The following is an 8,517-nucleotide window of genomic DNA, read 5'->3' on the forward strand; positions in this document are numbered from 1 at the left end:
CAATCATTCAGCCAGCCAAAGTTTCCTTCCGTCACACTTTACAAGTATGGCCATTTTATACATTTTTCACTATAAATATTGATTTTGTAATTTTTTGTTTCCTCGATCTGATGCTTGAAACAAGTTTATATGTTCTTCTTTAATTTGATATGAGCAAAGCTCTATTAGAGCCACGTAAATCTTGATTAACATAAGAAAATATAGTAGGATATGATTGTTTGTTAAACGAACTTTCTTTTGGGTCGTGTTCCTTAATTATGGTGCGAGCTTATACTTCCATTTCATTGGTATTGTTTAGACTCTAATCACTTACCATTCTTACTTTCGTAATACCCCAACAGGATTCATGGTGTCTTGCATGGATAAAATCTAAAAGGCGTGTTGCTATTGGCGGTAAGAAGCTCGCACTTACTTTTTTTTTTTTTGTCATTTTATTCTAAAATTGTATTTCTTACGTATTATTTTAATTTTTGCATCCATAAACCATTAGTAACTATGGGAGCATAACTTGAAAACGCTATATTATACTTGAAAAACCCCATGTTATCGATTACTATAGCAGATCTGACTGAACATATCTTAAAAAAATTTGCCCTCTGAGATTTTGGTGACTTAAGTTATTGATGCATTAATAATTAGACAAATTAACGCTATAATAAACCGCACCGTGTCAAGCTTAAGGGGGTATTCATGAGGTGGGAGCATTTGGGATAATGAGATAATTTTGGAGATTCTATTTCATAGTGTTATTCATCAGGATCAACTGGAATAAGCATATTACATTTTTGTGTTTATTGATTTTTTGGGAGCACTAGGACACAATTTCAGCCACTTGCGATAAAGTTACGCTCCATGCATCAATACAAAGATTGTTGTCCCAATAGTAAAAATTTACTCCATCCTCCATATATGGAACAAATTTTGTTCACTTTTGAGCCAATTTGGATAATTTTTAAACCTTTTTGTACATTACTTAGCTAATAAGCATGACTACTTATATTATAAATATATGACATGATAATATAAAATATAAAAGTAATAATACATTTCAAATAATTTTTAGTATATTATCATGAATAAAAGTAAAATATTATTATACGTTTAATTTATAATGTATAAATTATTCTTAATGAATATTATTATCAAGATATATAATATATTATTATATAATTAATTTATAAAATATTATTATAGTTATTATATATATGACATACTATTATAATATAATATAATAATTACTAATTTTAGTAAAATATTATGATATAATATAATATAATACTATAGTTTAAAATAAAATAATATATTATACTATAACATGATACCTATTAATATATATTATTGTAATTATCATGTTATATATATATTATTTTAATTTCAATATAATATTTTAAAAATATTACATTGAATAAAGTAAAATATTATAATATTTTATACAGTACATTATATCTTATGATACTATATTATAATATATTTAAATTAAATAATATAATATCAAAGTATTATATTAAATATATTGTTCATATATTATATCAATTATTATATAATGTAGCATACTAATATAATAATTAGTAATATCAATTGGTGATTATAGTATAACATATTAAATTTTTGTATAAATAAAATCATGTATTATATTAAATATTATATTAAATATATTGATCTTGTATTATATTAATTATTATATGGTATAGCATGCTAATATAATATAATATAATAATTAATAAATATTAATTAGTAATTATAGTACAACATATTATATTTTAATTTAAGGTAAAATAATAAATATATTATAATAATATACTAAATAATATACTATACCAATTGGATAAGTTAATTTAGAAGTAATTAATAGATAAAATTATATTTTAATAAAGTGCTACGTCATCAATTATTCCACATGAATTGTCAAATCAAAAGCTCAAATTGTCTCATTATCCCACTTATCCCACTTTATCCCACTTAAAATATCCTAAGATACCGTTTGGCAAAGGGTTAAGAGAGGGGTTAAGGAGACTTAACCCCTTCTTAACCTGCCAAACACAACAAATATATATAAGGGTTAAAGTGAGTTAACCCTCCATAATTGCCAAACATAAAAAATATAGAGGGGTTAAAATGAGTTAACCCCTCAAAATGAGGGGTTTACTAATACTCCTATTTAGATGGAATAAGAGTTAACCCTTCTAATTATAAAGAAAATAGTCAAAATCATTATTATTCCCAAACACTAAAACTGATCATAATGGCTAAAATAAAACTTATTTAACGGATTAATAATTTAGTCATTCGGATTATCAAATGGTCTAAGTACATTAATCATTCTCTTTAACCCATCTTCATTAACCCTTTGCCAAACGGGGCCTAAAGGGATAAAATTGTTCTATTGGAATAATTTTCCTAGTTGGCCCCAATTTATCTCAATCAATAACCCCCCTTAGTTTCAGATGGAGCTCAGTCTGGAGTAATTCATCTAGAAATAGAGAGCAAAAAGAAAATCTGTAAGACTGTAATTATACATAACAAAAGAGCCTTCTTTGTGTTTATAAGAAAATTAGAATCTGAAATTCAATTTTTGCAACATTAAGCTGTTATATGAAAGGCCAGATAAAGGCCATTACCAAAGCTGGGGTCAATAACTTGGTGAAACCTACTACATCTAAATATCTAATATTGGTGCTGTCAAGTTATTTGCTAATGCAGGTTTGATATATTCGGATATGGAAATAGTTAGTGTTTTTTCCCACTTAAGTTTACTTTTTCTTACTTGTACTACCGTAATAAATAGAAAGAGCTGTTGTTATCCTCCTCAAGAATAGAAATGGAGTCTTTTTGAGGTCCTAATTTGACATGTCACTTGTATTAATACTCTTTACTTATGACTCATATTGGTGTATATTCATTTAGTTAAAGGTTTTCTTGATCCTATTTTTTTATTAAAATTTTATGCAGATTTATTCTTAAGAGATAAACTAGTTGTCTATGATGCTGAGAATAAGCTCGTGGGTTGGAAGGAATATAATTGTAAGTAACAACTCATTCCTTGTGTCAAATTTCCTTGAACTATACAGAACTTTTAAATATTTTCTACTATTGGTTCTCCTTAATTATATCTATGTGTGTGTGTTGTGTGCGTACATACACACACATACATACATACATACATATGTATATGTGTGTATGTATGCGTGTGTATGTATGTACGTATGTGTGTGTATATAAATTAGAAAAGTTCTTGTAAATTTAAGGGCATAGTAATTACTCGTCCATGAACTTTTTTATTCATTGATTTTGCTTTGAGATATTTGCTTCACATCAAGGCCAACTTTGATATGTGTGCCCTCATATGAATTACATCCTAGCACGAATGTCAAAGAAAAATTAATGGTTAGAAAAGCTAGTAGACAAGTTGTGTGTGTGTGAGAGAAAAAGATGACTATGCTTGGTATCAAGGCCAAAAATGTTACTTGGTAGTGGCATGGCCAATTCTCATTTACACATTTAAACTTTCCTACTTGAAAATGTTCTCCAATTGTTTACTCACCTATTGAATGAATGGATGAGAAGTGGCCACCTTACTACCAAACACTAAATTTAATGCTTGGTACCAAACATGTTTATATCCCCCCCTCCCTCTCTCTCTCTCCAACACACACACACACACAAAACATATATAAATATATAGGAAGAGGGGGAGAGAGAGACTAATGGGTCTACTTGTTACCAAACACCAATTTTACCAAACACCAATTTAGTGCTCGGTAGTGATGTGGATGCTTCACATCTATTCATTTAAAAGTCTTCACTTAAAAATGGTTCCTATTTGATTACCCAACCATTAAGTGAGCGGAGCAGAAATGACCACATAACTACTAAGCATCAAATTTGGGGCTTTCCACCAAGCATACATGATGGATATTGTTCATTAACTTTTTCATCCATTAGATTTATTTTAATGTTAGTGTTGGCATGTGACACACATCAAGACACATCTTAAATTTTAGTTAACAAATTATCCCATCATTTCTATCTCGTAACCTTTGTAAATCTTGTCTAATTTATAAGGGGTATTGCCCCCTTGACTTTGAAAATTTGTTTTAACCTCCTTGAACTTATCTCACTTAATCCCACGAAAAATAACAACGTTAAATCTAACCTGTCCTTCACAAGTGACCTTGAAAAGAGCAAAACAATCCTCAATCGTAAAATATGTGTCCTCGTCTTTAGCTGGATGAGAGAAAAGGAGGAGATAGAGAGAGGGAAAAGCATAGTTAATTGGTGGGGTATTTTTTTTCAATTGAAATGTGTAATTCTCGAAATGGTTTTTCTGTTGTTTCACATCTTTAAGTAACGATGTTAGGGGGGTTGCACAAAAGTGATAAAGATCCCCGCAGTGGGCGGGGGTTGGGCTTACGGGACACATCATAGTTAGAGTGGGGTGTACCAAATTTTCAAACTTGAGTGAGATTATCTAACAACTTGAGAGGGGTTTCTCAAATTAAAGTAGCTCAGGGGTGGTTACCTGAGAAACCCCCCATAGTTGAGGTGCTTTCCTAAAAGTAACCTGTAAACATTTTGAATGACCACTTTCAGCACATGATTGATTGCAAATTTGACAACTAATTTTCCTATTTTCTATATCGAGTAACTTATTGTAAATCAAGACTATATTTGTTGCTTTAACAATGGTTGCTATTATTGAGCGATCTATTCCCCTACTTTCAAGTGCTATACTGTGTATTATAGCAATACTCATCCTTTTCATTCCACTAGTTATTTATGGATGAAATTAAATGTATTTTTTCTCATTAATCAAAATATGATAAAGAACCTTTAATTATTGTATTACTGATCAAGCTATAATTTATCTTAGGCTCCTCAAGCATTAAAGTTGAAGATGATACAACGGGCGGAGTTTGTGACATTAATGCACACAACTATACAGCCCCACTCAGCTAATCGGAAACGGGAATGTTCACCATTTTGCTGCTATTTCCTTTCCCACTGTTTTTAATGGATGGTGCCGCTCAAATAAGTTCGTTTGATTATGTTTTTCCCCCTTTCTTTTTGTACACTGAATTTTCACGTTTAGAGGTTGTTGACAATTTTTCCAGGATTGTTTCCGCTCTCAATAGGATAGAAAAAAAAGAGCAAGATTGTTTTTATGTGTTTTTTAATGTGTGTACGTGATATATAAGATTGCAATGTGGGAGTATTTGCAATTCCTTTTTCGCCTGACATACTAGTTCTGTCTAATTAGAGGCCGGGTTAAGTGAGAGTATTTGTTTATAAATTGTTGGTTTGAATCTGAAGATTAATGATACGAGATGTGTATGTAAGGGTTTCCTTGTTTGGAGTATTCCATCAACATGTTTTTCTCGTATTATCAATCTCTAAGATACTATTGCTTTTTTTTTTTGTTGGGGGGGGGGGGGTTGAATGTAAAACCCCATAAATTTTGGTAATATTATGAAAAATAATATTAAATAAGTTTTTATTATGATAAATAATTTTTTTATCATGATTAATATCATTTGGGATGAATGAATACGTTGATGATTGATTTGAGATCGTTCGAATAAATATGTATATGTGAAAGTATAAACATGCACGAATGGAAGAATCTGTATGCTGGAAATGGATTCTGGTCGGTCGACTGATGCTTGCCAATCAGTCGATCGATAGGAACTTATCAGTCGACTGATGGCAAGCCATCAGTCGATCGACGGGTGCACAAGAAGATTCTCAGTTTGTTTTGGATACGGGTCTTTTTGATTTGTTTCGGGTTTACCTGTATATATATGAGTATATATAATCGAAAATTTCTTTTTTTCTTCATATTTTCACGTGAATAATCTATTAGCCCTTATGTTTTGATGATGTCTTATAACCACCATTAACGGTACTAATGACTTATTGAGTGCAAATATAGTAAATTCATTTATCAAGCTTGTTAGTGCCATTTATGGAGGATTGGATGGAATATATGCTACAACGATAATATCCAAAGGAGGAGGAGGCATAGCGATGAAGCAATGTTATTTCAAGAACAACAAATTCATATAAAAGCTTCATCTAAACTCAAGCTATATCAAGACTCAAAGATTATATTATATGTGAGGATATTAGCTAGTTTTTATTCTCTCTCTAGTAGTAGAATGTAGGCAAAGAGTTATTGAATTCTCTTGAAGCTATTGGGACTCACACACACGTTTTCATACTTAAGCTTTTAAGCGTTTTTCACAAAATACTATTTTTCACAAGTATGAGGACCTATCTGCAAAATTCTTTTTCCAAACAGTTTGTTTTTAGTATTAAAAACATTTTACAAAGTTTCATAATTTTCAGAGGTCAAATAAATATTTTCCAAATATTTCTGTTGAGTCAAAACAGAGAGGTCGTCGGTCGACCAGTGCGGTAGACCGAAATCTCGATTTTTATATCGGTCGACCGCACTGGTTGACCGATGATGGCTCTGCTTGTTTTCTAAGTTTTCAAAGCTGCTCGCGGTCGACCGGATTTTTGGTCGGTCGATCGAATTCATCTTTTCAGTCGACTAAACATTTTGGCGGTCGACCGATTGTTTTTTCGGTCAATCATGACTTTATTCATCTTTTCGGTCGACCGAACGTTTTGGCGGTCGACCGATTGTTTTTTCGGTCAACCGTGACTTTTTCTCAAACGGTCGTTTACCTTGTTAACTGTGCTTTCACTTAACTGTGTTTGGCACAGTCTGTGTCAATGGTCTGAATAAGAGATTATTTTCTTAATAGAGAAGATTGAGTTGTGATTTTAAAATGTTTAATCTCTTCTATTTAAACCCAAACTTCTTCTTGTTCCTGTTGCCCTAACTTCTGCAAAAACCAGAGAGACACTGTCTTCCTGAGAAAAATTTTCAAAGTCTGTTTTCTCTCTCTAACTCTGGCCCAAGCATCAAGCTGTCCTCCGGCTCGGCCCAACATATCGGTGATCTACAAGGTCTCCCATACAATGCTTCATACGGGGCCATACCGATCGTCGCTTGATAACTATTGTTATAAGCGAACTCTACCAGTGGGATATGGTCCTCCCAACTGCCTTGGAAGTCAATGACACATGCCCGCAACATGTCCTCCAGTACCTGATTCACCCTCTCCGTCTGGCCATCCGTCTGGGGGTGAAATACACTGCTATAAGATAGTGTGCTGCCGAAAGAGTCCTGGAAACTCCTCCAAAAATGTGAAGTGAACACAGATCCTCGATCCGACACGATTGTGTCCGGGACTCCGTGGAGTCGAACTATCTCCCGAATGAAGATCCTCGCATAAGACTCAGCTGTATAAGTGGTCCTCACCGGGATGAAATGGGCTGACTTCGTCAACCGGTCCACTATCACCCAAACTGAATCATTCCCCTTCTTCGACTTCGGCAACCCCACAATAAAATCCATAGAGATATCTGCCCACTTCCACTCTGGAATGGGTAAAGGCTGAAGTGTCCCCGCCGGTCTCTGATGCTCTGCCTTCACCTGCTGACAGGTAAAACATCTAGCCACATAATCTGCAATCTCTCTCCGCATACCACTCCACCAGAATCGCCTTTTCAGGTCCTTGTACATCTTGGTAGTCCCTGGATGTACTGTGTACCGAGTACGGTGCGCCTCATCAAACAAATCCTTCTTCAGCTCTGCACTGGCTGGCATAACCAATCTACCCTTCATCCGAAGACCTCCATCTGCTCCAACGGTCCAGTCCACTTTAGGCTCTTTGGAAATCTCTCCCTTACGGGTTTGAATCCAAGAGTCCTCCAACTGAGCTCTGACAACCCTGTCACTCCAAGATGGCTGCACTGACATAGCTCCCAAGAATGCACTGGTTCCTCCAATCTCGGGTCTAAAGTCAAACTGGCTAAGAGTGATAAGGTCTCTGTGCAATGAACACCTCAAAGCCGCAATCTGATGTCGGCGCTTTCTACTCAAAGCATCTGCTACGACGTTCGCCTTCCCTGGATGATACTGAATCGTGACCTCGTAGTCCTTGATAAACTCAATCCACCTCCTCTGCCTCTGATTGAGTTCCTTCTGAGAAAATAGATACTTCAGACTCTGATGGTCTGTGAACAGCTCAAACTGTACTCCATACAAGTAGTGCCTCCATGACTTCAGTGCAAACACCACTGCTGCTAACTCCAAGTCATGAGTGGGGTAGTTCTGCTCATGCACCCTCAACTGCCGTGAGATATAGGCCACCACTCTCTGAGTCTGCATCAGTACGCCTCCTAAACCTGCCAATGATGCATCCGTATACACAACAAATGTTCTGTCACTGCTCGGAATAGTCAAAACCGGCGCTGTAGTCAACTTGGTCTTCAAAATATCAAAGGCCTTCTGGCACTCCATGCTCCAAATGAACGGTACACCCTTCTTCGTAAGGTGTGTAATCGGTGTCGCAATTTTCGAGAAGTCCTGGATGAACTTCCTGTAATATCCAGCTAAACCCAAAAAGCTGCGAATCTCTGACACCGTCTTCGGTGGTTCCCAAT

At 34.5% G+C, this 8,517-nt stretch overlaps 1 long non-coding RNA gene across 1 annotated transcript; it reads left to right on the plus strand.

Moving 5' to 3' along the window:
- On the plus strand, positions 340-5,237 carry LOC109829553. Its single transcript, XR_002244069.1, has 3 exons — positions 340-393; positions 2,950-3,021; positions 4,871-5,237. It is a non-coding gene; the product is annotated as an uncharacterized LOC109829553 (long non-coding RNA).

Source organism: Asparagus officinalis, chromosome 2 (genome assembly GCF_001876935.1).
Source record: "Asparagus officinalis chromosome 2, Aspof.V1, whole genome shotgun sequence".
NCBI classification, from domain to species: Eukaryota; Viridiplantae; Streptophyta; class Magnoliopsida; order Asparagales; family Asparagaceae; genus Asparagus; species Asparagus officinalis.